Genomic DNA, 12,857 nt, shown 5'->3' with positions numbered 1-12,857 from the left:
GTTCTAAAAGTTGAAAAGCAATAAACAGCTGTTAATATGACTATGTATTCTTCATTGCAGAGCAAAGCAATGTACTTTTTTATACTTTTTCCTTGTAGCAGCTTTCTGTTTTTTCTGAAGTTTCTAATTCTGTTTTTCCTCTTTATCATATATTCCTTTTTTTTTTTTCCCCTCAAAATCTCCATTAGGAATTCAATCAAGTCTACTTTTTGCCCCTCAGGAGACCTTCCCAGAGCCCTCAATCTCCTTTTCAAATCTTAACTAGTTGCTTTCTAAGGTCTGATGCATAGCTGTCATCTTGTGGCTTCTCTTCACTGCTTTCTGTGGTTATATCCACTGTTTGCTCATTCCCAAGGTTTTCGTTTTGTTTGTTTGCTTGTTCCATTGTTTCGATGGAGCACATCATCAAGTAAGTTTCTCAGAAAGGTTGTATAGGAAGTAGACTTCCTGAGTCTTTGCATGTCTGAAAATATTTTTTGTTTGTTTGTTTGAGACAAAGACTCGCTCTGTCACCCAGGCCGGAGTGCAGTGGTGCGATCTCGGCTCACTGCAATCTCCGACTCCCGGGTTCAAGCGATTCTCCTGCCTCAGCCTCCTGAGTAGCTGGGACTACAGGCGTGTACCACCACGCCTGGCTAATTTTTTGTATTTTTAGTAGAGACAGGGTTTCACTGTGTTAGCCAGGATGGTGAAAATATTTTTATTCCATCCTCACACTTGGCTATAAAGTTTGAAGAGCAATGTCATTTTCCCTCAGAACTTTGAAGGTATTGTTTCACTTTCTTCTAGCATTCAGTTTTGATGATAAGATGCGTGATAGCAGTCTGAGTCTCATTGCTTTATAATTAACTTTCCCCATCACTTTTTCTCTTCTTTTTGGGACCTCAGTGACACAAATGTTAGATCTTTTATAGTAGCCTCACAGGTCCCTGAGGCTCTGTTCATTCCCACCCCCCAACCCCCGGTTTGTTTTCTAGATTGAGTAATTCGTATTGTTCTATCTTCAAGATCGTTGATTTTTTTCCTCTGTCCTCTCCATTTTGCTGTTAGCCTATCTGTTGAGGTTTTTGATTTTTTTGTATTTGTCAGTTCTAAAATTCCCTTTTGGTTCTTCTTCATGTCGTCTATTTTTTTGCTGACAGTTCCTACTTGTTTTAAGCATGTTTAAGCAAATTGTTGAGGCATTTTTATGATAGTTCCTTAAAAGCTCTTGTCAGATAATTTTAACATTTCTGTCATCTCAATGTTGGTGTTTATTGAGCATCTTTTCTCATTCAAGTTGAGATTTTCCTGGTTCTTGGTTTGATGAGTGATTTTTGATTGAAACTGGGCATTTTTGGTATTGCGTTGTGAGATGTTGGAGCTATTTAAATACTCGATTTTAGCTTGCTTCCTCAGATACCACTCTGGCAATGGAGAGGGCACATTGCCTCATTACTGCCAGGTGGGAGTAGAAGTCCAGATTCCCCACTCACTCTCTATTGATACCTCACGGGGAGGGTTTCCTAGTTACTGCTAGGTGGGAGTGGGAGTTCCAGCTGCCTGTGCAACCTTCTCTGACACCACCCCAGCAGAAAGGGAGGGGACAACCAGTTACAGCTAGCAAGGGTGGAAGTCTAAGCTTCCCTCTTGGCCTTTGCTGGTGGATAGGAGTGGGACTACAGCTTTCTTCTGTGGTGTTAGAGCAGTTATTATCTAATTGTTGGCTTCTCTAGCCCTAAGTCTGGGATATATGAGACAAAAAACAAACTCAGGGAACTCACCAGTATGTCACTTCTCTGCTACCAAGTTCCCTACCCGGTTTGTTGCCTTCTGTCCACCTTTCAGATTTTTGTGTTTATACATAATGTCCAAGTTCAATTTTAGCTGTATTTGGTGGGAAGCATAGGGAAAAGTACTTCTACTCCATCCGTCCCTTCTCCTGTTTTATTGTTTTTGTTTTTGTTTGTTTGTTTGTTTGTTTTGAGACGAAGTCTCGCTCTTGTTCCCCAGGCTGGAGTGTAATGGTGTGATCTCGGCTCACTGCAACCTCCATCTCCCGGGTTCAAGCGATTCTCCTGCCTCAGCCTCCCGAGTAGCTGGGATTACAGGCGCCTGCCACCACACCCAGCTAATTTTTGTATTTTTAGTAGAGATGAGGTTTCACCATGTAGGCCAGGCTGGTCTTGCACTCCTGACCTGAGGTGATCCACCCGCCTCGGCCTCCCAAAGTGCTGGGATTACAGGCGTGAGCCACCGCGACTGGCCTCCTGTTATTTTTTCAGAATTGTATTCTTGGTATTCTGAAACTTAATAATTATGTGTTTAGGTTTCAGATCTTTTGTCATTCATTGTGCTGGTCATTTGTTACATCCCTTCATTTAGAAGTCTTTTAACTCTGGGAAATTCTCACATAGTATGTCTTTGTAATTAAAAACATATTCCTTTTCTCCATTTCCTTTATTCTCTCTTTCTGGAAATCCTTAATGTTCGATGTTAGATCTCCTGAATTTATCTTTTGTAATTTTTTATCCACTCTCCTATTTTCCATCTCTCGCTCCCTTCCTCTTTCCCTCCCTCCCTCCCTAGCTTTGTCCCTCTCTTCCTTTCGTTTTTGTTTACTTTTTGAGAGAAGACTTAACTGTATCTTTCAACCCTTCTATTGCATGTCTTTTCATGTGGCAATCACATTTTAAATTTCTTAGTATTCACTCTTGTTCTCTTTTCCTTTCTTATTGCATGCTGTTCTTGTTTTATGGATGTACTATCATCTTGAATCTGAAAATGATAGAGAGGGTATTTTTATATTTCTTTCTGTCCTTTGAGATATCTATTTCATTTGGATTATTTTTTCCCTTGTTTACTTATTTTGGTCTCTTTCAAGTTGCAGTCTTTTCTCAAATGCCTAGTGATCCATAGTTGTTTGCTGATATTTAAGAATGTAGCAATAAAAATCTGATCAGAAGCTCTATGTATGGGGGCAGGGTTAGGCAACTGGTGGCCTTCCTTTAGGATGACTAGAGAGCTAACTTGCTATGCTGCAGAGTCCCTGAATGCCAGAATGCTAACGTCTTTTCTCTGAGGTTGTTCAATTGCCTTAGCGAAGAACCCTTTGGTTTTTGCCTAATGGGTAGATACCTGGCTGCTGTGAATTGTGCACAAGGGAGGGGAAGGAGGATTCATGGTTTGATATGCAGCCTTCCCATGAAACTCCCTATTTTCAGCCCCACATTTGATTCCCACCCTTCATCATACCTGGCATTGTCAAGACCAAGACACTCCAGGCTTCTGCAGAGAAAGAGCAACTTCTTCCTCTGAAGCATCACCTCCATGCATACTCCAGGCTGTGGCTTCCTCCACCATGCTCCATCAGTCACCATTCCTCCATTTACTTCCTATCTTCCAGAAATTTGTTGAAATCTCTCTTTTGCTGATGGACCTGTTCCCACTCTCTTCATCATTGTGTATTTATACCCTTTTTAATCCTTTACAATGATTTTAGCAGGGTCTCAGGAGGAAGTGGAGAAAAACACATGGTAAGTCTATCATCTTGACCTGGAAATCTACTAGTCTACTTTTAACTGTTTGGGTTTTTTTTTTTTGTTTTTTTTTTTGTTTGTTTGTTTGTTTTTTCCAGTAATTATCTTTTTATCTCTGAATAATATACAGATTTTTCTTCTTTTTTATTTTTGAAACGGAGTGTTGCTCTGTCACCCAGGCTGGAGTTCAGTGGCATGATCTTGGCTCACTACAACCTCTGCCTCCTAGATTCAAGTGATTCTCCTGCCTCAGCCTCCCGAGTAGCTGGGATTACAGGCATGCACCACCACACTCAGCTAATTTTTGTATTTTTAGTAGAGATGGGGTTTCGCCATGTTGGCCAGGCTGGTCTTGAACTCTTGACCTCTGGTGATCCGCCCGTCTTGGCCTCCCAAAGTGCTGGGATTACAGGCGTGAGCTACCGTGCTCAGCCAATGTACAGATTTTTCTATTTATCAACTTTTATTGTTCAATTTTAGTCATTCTCTATTAACTTCCTGCTATTTATACCACACAAATGCCTTTCCCATGCCTCCAATATAGCCATGTCACTAATTATATATCCTCTATTCCTTATCTTTCTACCTTTAGCTAATAGACTTACTCTCCCTTTTCTCTCTTGTAACTTGTCATCTGCACTTTTACTTTTATATTAACAAGGTTAATAATATTTACACTCTGTTCTATAACCATAATTAAGTCATCCATACTTTGCCAGTAGGTCATTCTAAAAGTTTAAGGGCAATAAAGTGTTTACATTATGATGATGATGTAAATATTGTTCCAGAAAGATCCAATTAGTATATTAGGATTACATTGCTTTTCTTATACAGCTTTTTTTCCTTAGAGTTTCTAATTGTCTTTCTTTTTTTCCTTGCATTGTCTGACTTTATCACCTTCTTAAGTTATTCCAAATTCTCAAGGAAAGTATAAAATCATTTGAATCCCCTTTTTTCCCAGATACCTTCTTCCTGGAGTCCTCCGTCTTCCTGTTCCAATTTGGACTGATTGCTCTGTAGGCCTGCGGTGCAGCTGTCATCCTGGGACGTCCCTTCATTAATCTGGGTTGGACCCAATCTTTCTTGGACCCCATATCTTCCTCTTTCTTAGTTTACTCCCTTGTAGTGGACATTGTAGTTGTTCTGCAGCATCCATTCCACTCCTCTCCCGCTGTGTAACAACTATGGGATGTGAGTGGGATTCACCCCACCACCAGCTCTAGGTGTAGGCCTTTATTGGTATAAACTGATCTGAGTAATTTCACCCTCCTAGCCACAGTGATGACTGGTTCAGGGATGACCCAATCACAATGAGGCTTAGGACTTTTATTCAGCTTTTGAGGGAGGAGATGACCTATCTTCCCTTGGATAAGAACAAAGAAGCATGTAGCCTGGTTGCTGCTGTTAGCCATCTTGTGAACATGTGGAAGGCCTACCTGAGGATGGAGCTGAAAAATGGAGGAGGCGGAGCCAAGAGAATCACAGAAATGGAACCATATTCCGGATCATGCCATGCCTGAAGTCTCCCTGCCCGTGGACTCTTCAGTTAAGTGAGCCAATGAATTGCATTTACTATTCAAGACGGCTTGAGTTGGGTTTTCTATTGCTTGCCCCTGAGAGCATTCTAATTTATGTTTTCAGTTTTTTCACTCTGGAAAGGGGATGGGTGCATGTTTGGTTTATATGAGGTATATTTGCACTGTATTAGGTGGAAGCTTTTTTTAAAAGCATAAGTACGGGAGGAAGGCTATGTGTGGATGTTGGATGACCAAAGGAGTGAACTCTACTGTTCTCTAGCATCTAATTTCCCATTCTGTTTTTTGGGGGAATCCCTCCCAAATTGGGAGGCATGGCCCTATTTCCCACTATGGAAACTGATGGTGGTCAGGTATTTTCTTTCCCAGCCCGCCAGGCAACAAGGGCTGAATACTCTGTTCATGGCCTTGAATCTGGAACCAGCAACAAAAAGAAGGCAGGAATATACAAAATTAACAAAAGGATGATAGATTAGGAGAATATATAAGGAAGATAGTAAACCCAATAGGAAAATGGGCATAGGATATGAAGAGTAATTTATAGAAGGGGAAACTTGAGTTTATGCAAGGGGAAACTTGAATATATTAAGAGCTTTTTCAACTCTGCCAATAATTAGAGAAATGAAATTAAAATAATGGTGAGAAGTCACTACAGCAATGGTAACATGTAGAAAGCCAGATGTTATCAAGGGCTGATGAGGATGTGAGGAAAAGGGCAACCGTGAGTTGGAATGTAAACTGGCACGGGTATTCCAGAGAGAGTTTGGCAGCACCCATGAAATTAAGTATGTGAATACCCTACAACCCAGCAGTCCTGCTTCTGGGCATATATTCCAGAGAAATTCTCACACAGGTCTTAAGAAAATATAGTTGAGGTTGTTCATGGCAGCACTGTTTGTGGTAGTGAGGAATCAGAAGCAATCAGGTGTTCACCACCATAGGACAGGATAAACAAACTGAATATTCATAGGATGGAAAACTATAAAACAAAAGTAATAAACTAGATTTACATATAGCCACATGGATAGATCTCTAAAATCCCCAGCATTGAGAGAAAAAAGTAAGAAACAGAATAGTATTTATAGCACAATTCCATTTACAGAAATGTAAAACAACACTGTGTATTTTCATGGATATGCATATAAATAAACATATGGAAGATGGATTGAAAGTATACATACATTAATTACACTGGAGAGGCTCACTAAGTTGGGCAGGAGAATGAGAGTGAGGATAGGGACTGATGGGGAAGAAGAAGAATAGAACAAATAAAGTAAAAGAGCAGCCTTCAGTGAACTGGTGATAATGTGCCATGAATTGCAGATTATGATTAACTAAACTCTGAAGTCCACAACAAATAAACCAAAACAACACATGTGAGGATGGTTGGAGCTCCTTTGCAGGGGCATGTGCCAGTAGGATAAGGTCCACTGGTAGGAGCGGTGTGGGGAGCAGTGCCAACAGCAGCTTTCTAACCAGGCTGTTTCTACAGTGGACCCTTAGCTGTGGTTCCTGCTGCCTGCCTTCCTCGCTCCCACTCCATGTTCTCAGCCTGATTCTCCAGACTTCTATGAGCTACCTGATAACTTCACAATAAATCTCTTTTCTAGGCTGGGCGCAGTGGCTCACACCTGTAATCCCAGCACTTTGGGAGGCCCAGGCGGGCAGATCACCTGAGGTCGGGAGTTCGAGACCAGCCTGACCAACATTGAGAAACCCTGTCTGTACTAAAAATACAAAAAATTAGCCAGGCGTGGTGGCACATGCCTATAATCCCAGGTACTCGGGAGGCTCAGGCAGGAGAATCGTTTGAACCCAGGAGGCAGAGGTTGCAGTGAGCTGAGATCACACCATTTTGAGACGGAGTCTCACTCTGTCGCCCAGGCTGGAGTACAGTGATGTGATCTTGGCTCACTGCAACCTCCGCCTCCAGGGTTCAAGCGATTCTCCTGCTTCAGCCTCCTGAGTAGCTGGGACTACAGGTGCACACCACCACGCCTGGCTAATTTTTGTATTTTTAGTAGAGATGGGGTTTCACCATGTTGTCCAGGATGGTCTCCATCTCTTGACCTCCTGATCCGCCTGCCTCAGCCTCCCAAAGTGCTGGGATTACAGGCGTGAGCCACTGCACCTGGCCACATCGTACATTTTGTTGGAGAACATCCTCGAGTAACTTCTTAAGAAAGGTAAATTTTGGGGTCTTTACATATCTGAATATGTAGTCATTATTTTACCTTCATATTTCAATGATAGTTTGGCTTTAGAATTCTATGTTAGAAACAGTTTTTCCTCTGAATTTTGAAGATACTGCTTTAGACTGTAGTGTCGCTGATTAAAAGTCACATGCTAATATTATTGTCATTCCTTTGCTGGCAACCTGTTTTCTCTACATCTGGAAGCTTAATTTTTTTTCTTCATACTTAGTGTTTTGAAATGTCACAATGATGTGCCCAGCAGTGGGGTTTTCCCTCATCTACTTTGCTGGGCACCTGGTGGGTGGGCCCTTTCAATCTGAAGACTCATGTCCCCCTGCTCTGAGAAGTTGCTGTTTTATTTCTTTGCTTACTTTCTCCGTTCTTTTTAGAACTCCTGTCAGTTGGATATTGGATCTCCTGGATGATTATCTTCTCACATATGTATTTTCCATGTCTTTTGTTTTTTTAAATTCTATATTATGGGACCTTGTTTTGACTTTATCTTCTGCTGGACACCTTTATTTTGGCAGTCATTTTTCATTTCTCAGCATTCTTATTCTCCAAAGATGCCCTTTCATAGCATCCTTTTCTTCTTTTTTTTAAAAAAGAAGTATCGTCTATGTATGTGTACTTAATAGAACTTTGCTGGCATCTTACAGATAACAGAAGATAATTATCAGGCCAGACAGGAAACATTTCAAAGGATACCAGATATAACCTCTCCAGGAGAAGGTCACTTATGCCTTTCTGAGGAACACTGCCTACTGGCTGTCCCTCTCCATAACCTCCCAGTTTCATACCATGTGTGGGCAAGATTGTCTTCCACCACCATATGGCTCTCGCCATGTGCTCCCTGCCGGCAATCCAGGTCTCCAGCTCTCACCGTGGCATCAAAGAGAGGAGGCCATTTTCGCATTCTCTACTCCCAGGCCAACTGCATTTCCTGCTCCCATGTAACACTCGCCATATCAATTTTCTTTCTGGGATTCTAACACACCTGCCTCACAGTGGTGATCTGGGCTCCGTAGCCCATAAGAGGCCATCACAGTACTCAGCAGCACATGTCACAGAGTAGGTTGTTTTAAAGTTAAATAACCATGTATGTAGTAGGGCCAACAATCCAGCCTCATTCCTTTTTACAGTGCTTCCTCCAACAGGAGTCAATAGCAATTCAAATCTGCATGTCTCCTGATGTGGTCCCAATGGGGTATCTTCTGTGAGCAAAGGCCTGAGAAAAAATATGCACACATATCTCTCAAAAACAAACAATTTTCAGTTGGGCATTTTAGTCCCAACATGAATTGGGACTAAACATGAATCTAGTCCCAATTCATGTTTAGGATAAAAAATTAACTCAGTGGAAGCATAGTACTATAAAGGACACCCAGATAATATCAGTACACAGAACATTTAACATTCTAATCATGGTGGATATCTGCTGAGTGCTTACTCTGTGGCAGGCACTTGAGTTACTTTCATTTCATAAACAAGGAAAATGAAGCTCCCGGGTGTCATTTGCCCAGGGTCACAGAGCTAATAAATGGCAGACAGGAAATTGCACCAGGACTGTCTAACCACAGTCAACCAGTGTTAACTGCTACACAGAGCTGTCCTGGTTTCCATCGGCCACATTCAGGTTAATAGTGATAGCACAATTTTCTCTAAGATCAGTAGGTGTATACCTGAGATACCTCAGTCTAAGTAAAGAGCGTATTCTGGTAAGTTTGCTTCCAAGGTGAATTGCTATCCTTTGCTCTGGAAATAGAAAACTATTACCAGCATTTATTTTTAAGATTTCTTTTTTCATAGAAACCATAACATTTTATTTTTTAATTTTAATTTAATTTTATTTATTATTTTTGAGACAAGTCTTGTTCTGTCGCCCAGCTAGAGTGCAGTGGCGCAATCTTGGCTCACTGCAACCTTAGCCTTCTGGGTTCAAGCGATTCTCCTGCCTCAGTCTTTGGAGTAGCTGGGATTACAGGCGTGTGTCACCATGCCTGGCTAATTTTTGTATTTTTAATACAGACAGGGTTTCACCATGTTAGCCAGGCTGGTCTCAAACTCCTGACCTCAGGTGATCCGCTCGCCTCGGCCTCCCAAAGTGCTGGGATTACAGGTGTGAGCCACCATACCCGGCCTAATTTTTAATTTTTATCAGAGGAATACATATACATACTTAAAAAAATAAAACAGTGCTAAGATATACCTAATAAAACCCAGCAATATCCTGTCCTACTCCTTCCCACTGCTGGTCCTGCTCCCTAGAGGCAACTACTTCCAAATCCCTTGTTCCTTGCCACCTCCCACTCAGAGGCTGAAGAGCCAGATACTTTCTTAGCCTCCCTTGCAGCTAAGGATGACTACGTGACCTGGCTTTGGCCAGTGAGATATTTGGCTGAGGGCCTTCTGAAAAAGTATTTGCTTTCCTGAGCAGAGGCACACATAGCTGATGTTGTCTGCTTCTTTCTTTCTGCTTTGAATATAGTCATGCCGTCTGGAGCTGTGATAGCCATCTTGTGACCACGTGGGGATGAGCACGAGGAAGAAGACAACATGTGAAGGGAGCAAGTCAGAAAGAGCCCAGTTTCTTGATGGCATCATTGAGCAGCTGAACCCGTGCCACAGTTCCTGTTGACTGAAAAAATAAATAAAGCCATATGTGTTTAAGCCACTATCAGTTGAGTTTTTTGTTACTTGTAGCTGAAAGGATTTTTAACTGATGGACCACCATGGTTCCTCATCATACCCTCCCTCACTCCCTCCCTCCCTCCCTTTCTTCCTTCCTTCCTTCCTTCCTTGTCTCACTGCGACACCCAGGCTGGAGTGCAATGGCGCGATCTCGGCTCACTGCAACCTCCGCCTCCCAGGTTCAAGCATTTCTCCCGCCTCAGCCTCCCGAGCAGCTGGGATTACAGGTGCCTGCCACCACACCCAACTAATTTTTGTATTTTTAGTAGACACAGGGTTTCACCATGTTGGCCAAGCTAGTCTCAAACTCCTGACCTCAAGTGATCCGCCCACCTCAGCCTCCCAAAGTTCTGGGATTACAGGCATGAGCCACCGAGCCTGGCCACCATTATTTCCTAATTTAGCAATTTGAGACATTATCTCTTGACATCTTATGGTAGAACAGGATTTACCTCTTTTCTATCTCTTCCACACACACACCTACTTTCCCTCCCTTCATTCTTCCAATATGTTTATATCCCAACTTCTAGTAAATCAGTAGTCACTACAGAGCCAAGAAGTATACTATAATTACTTTTTCATTTTTTTATATTCCTGATTTTAATAATTGCTTGGTCTTTTCCCACACTTGAAATGTGCCTAGTCTTAGTTTTTCCCATTTGTTTCATCAGTTTGTTCATAAATCTTTTTTCTTCACAAATGTTCAAACCTATCAATCCATTGATTTTTTTTTTTTTTTTTTTTAAGACAGAGTCTTGCTCTATCCCCCAGACTGGAGTGTAGTGGCGCACTCTTGGCTCACTGCAACCTCCACCTCCTGGGTTCAAGCGATTCTCATGCCCTAGCCTCCCCCAAGTAGCTGGGATTACAGGTGCCTGCCACCATGCCCAGCTAATTTTTGTATTTTTGGTAGAGACATGGTTTCACAATGTTGGCCAGGCTGCTCTCAAACTCCTGACCTCAGGTGATTCACCTGTCTCGCCCTCCCAAAGTGCTGGTATTATAGGCGTGAGCCACCGCGCCCAGCCTGGCCCATTGATTTAAGAAGAACACAATAAAAAGTTGAGCCGGACATGGTGGCTCACACCTGTAATCATTGCACTTTTGGAGGCCAAGGTGGGAGAATCGCTTGAGCCCAGGAGTTTGAGACCAGCCTGGGCAATACGGAGAAACCTGGTCTCTATTTTAAAAATAAAAAGTTGATTAATTTGGAGCCCTGTGTAAGGGCAGGTGTTTGTCAAGTCCCTTTAAAGTGACTGAGTAAGGACCTGTACAATCTGCTGGAGGACCCCTAAGTATGGAAAATAGAGGCCTTTGCTTTGGGACTGTTTGGTTTCTTTGGAGAACCCGCTGATATTTTGCTGGAGTGTAGATACTTGTTGGCTGGTGTGATTTCTACCCATGAGCATGGGGGAGATAAGGGGGAAATTAACTGTTCCAACATGAGTTGGGGGAGATTAACTGTTCCAACAGACACTTTCACACACTTTCAATTATGTTTGAGGCTTTATGTCTTGCTCCCACCATCAGGATACCTTTACTGCACCTCTCCAGGATTTGGCAGGGTAGATGAGCTCTCTCCCAGTGGATCTCTTCCCACATGTGGACTCTGCTCATGCCTTTCCCTGCCCTGCTTTCTCAGTTACCATCCCTCCCACCCCCTTTCTGCTTGCCAGAAAGTTGTTGAAATCTCTCTCCCATTGATAGGAGCTCCTCCCGTTTTCTTTGGAGTTGTGAGTTTATACCCTTGATCCTTTAATTTTGTGGAGTCTTAGGAATTAGAGGAGACAAATGCATTCCACCTTCTTGAATGGCAGTACTATCTGAATTTCAACTGCTCCAGATTTTCTGGAAACACCAAGTCTGTAGACCAACATTTGCGAACCACTGGCAATAGAAAAAGCCTGGGTTTGGGAATCTGACGGGTTTGGGTTTGAATTCTGACTCCTTTTTTTTTTTTTTTTTTTTTGAGATGGAGTTTTGCTCTTGTTGCCCAGGCTAGAGTGCAATGGCGTGATCTCGGCTCACTGCAACCTCCGCCTCCCAGGTTCAAGCGATTCTCCTGCCTCAGCCTCCCAAGTAACTGGGATTACAGGCAACCACCACTGCGCCCAACTAATATTTTTTGTATCTTTAGTAGAGATGGGGTTTCACCATGTTGGCCAGGCTGGCCTCGAACTCCTGACCTCAGGTGATCCACCTGCCTCGGCCTCCCAAAGTGCTGGGATTACAGGTGTGAACCACTGCACCCGTTCGAATTCTGACTCTTTGGACCTCCTTGCTCAATTCATATCCATGGGCCTCAATTTTCTTCTCTATAAAATAATGTTCCAGGTAAAATATAGTCCCAGGTAGAATAGTCATGTCTACCTGATAGGGTTCTGGGGAGATTTCCTTAGATACTGTATGTAAAGCATCCAACACAGGGCTTGGTATACAGTAGGTGTCAAAAAAAAATAGGAGTGATCACTTTTTTTTTTGAGATGGAGTCTCACTCTGTTACCCAGGCTGTAGTGCAGTGGCACGATCTCAGCTCCCTGTACCTCTGCCTCCCGGGTTCAAGCGATTCTCCTGCCTCAGCCTCCTGAGTAGCTGGGACTACAGGCGCGTGCCACCATGCCCGGCTAATTTTTTTGGAGTGATCGCTTTTTAATGGAAGCAAGCGGCAAATGTGATTGGAAAGATTTGAATCAGGGTTTTGGAGGGCCTGGAATGCCAGGACTTCTTCTTGTGACATTGAGAAACCTTGACCATCTTGTGAGAATCTATGAGATTGTTCCCTCAGTCTGGTCTGAGGAGGGAGCAAGAAGCCCTTGGCCCAGCAGCTCTTGGGTTAAAATCTTCGTCTGCATCTGAGTTATTTGTAACCCGTTGTCATGGCAACAAGTTTGGCAAGCAAGCCAGTGCTGCAAGCTCCT

The 12,857-nt window shown here is 42.8% G+C and overlaps 2 protein-coding genes across 8 annotated transcripts in view; one reads left to right on the top strand and one right to left on the bottom strand.

Moving 5' to 3' along the window:
- Nucleotides 1-9,918, top strand: part of SMC1A (structural maintenance of chromosomes 1A) — a 63,115-nt gene extending 53,197 nt beyond the window's left edge. Inside the window, exons 23-24 of one of the 2 annotated variants that reach the window (XR_007722677.1) lie at nt 4,480-5,063; nt 9,737-9,918. The gene's annotated coding sequence lies outside the window, so the exon portion shown is untranslated. Of the gene's footprint in view, nt 1-4,479; nt 5,069-9,736 lie in introns of both variants that reach the window. The other variant, XR_007722676.1, reaches the window with a different exon arrangement.
- The window catches only part of TSR2 (TSR2 ribosome maturation factor), a 1,158,091-nt gene that overhangs the window by 1,067,002 nt on the left and 78,232 nt on the right, over nt 1-12,857 (bottom strand). The window lies entirely within an intron of this gene.

This window comes from Macaca thibetana, chromosome X (genome assembly GCF_024542745.1).
Source record: "Macaca thibetana thibetana isolate TM-01 chromosome X, ASM2454274v1, whole genome shotgun sequence".
Lineage (NCBI taxonomy): Eukaryota > Metazoa > Chordata > Mammalia > Primates > Cercopithecidae > Macaca > Macaca thibetana.
The sequence above is the reverse complement of the archived record's forward strand: the minus strand, read 5'-3'. Positions and strand labels throughout refer to the sequence as shown.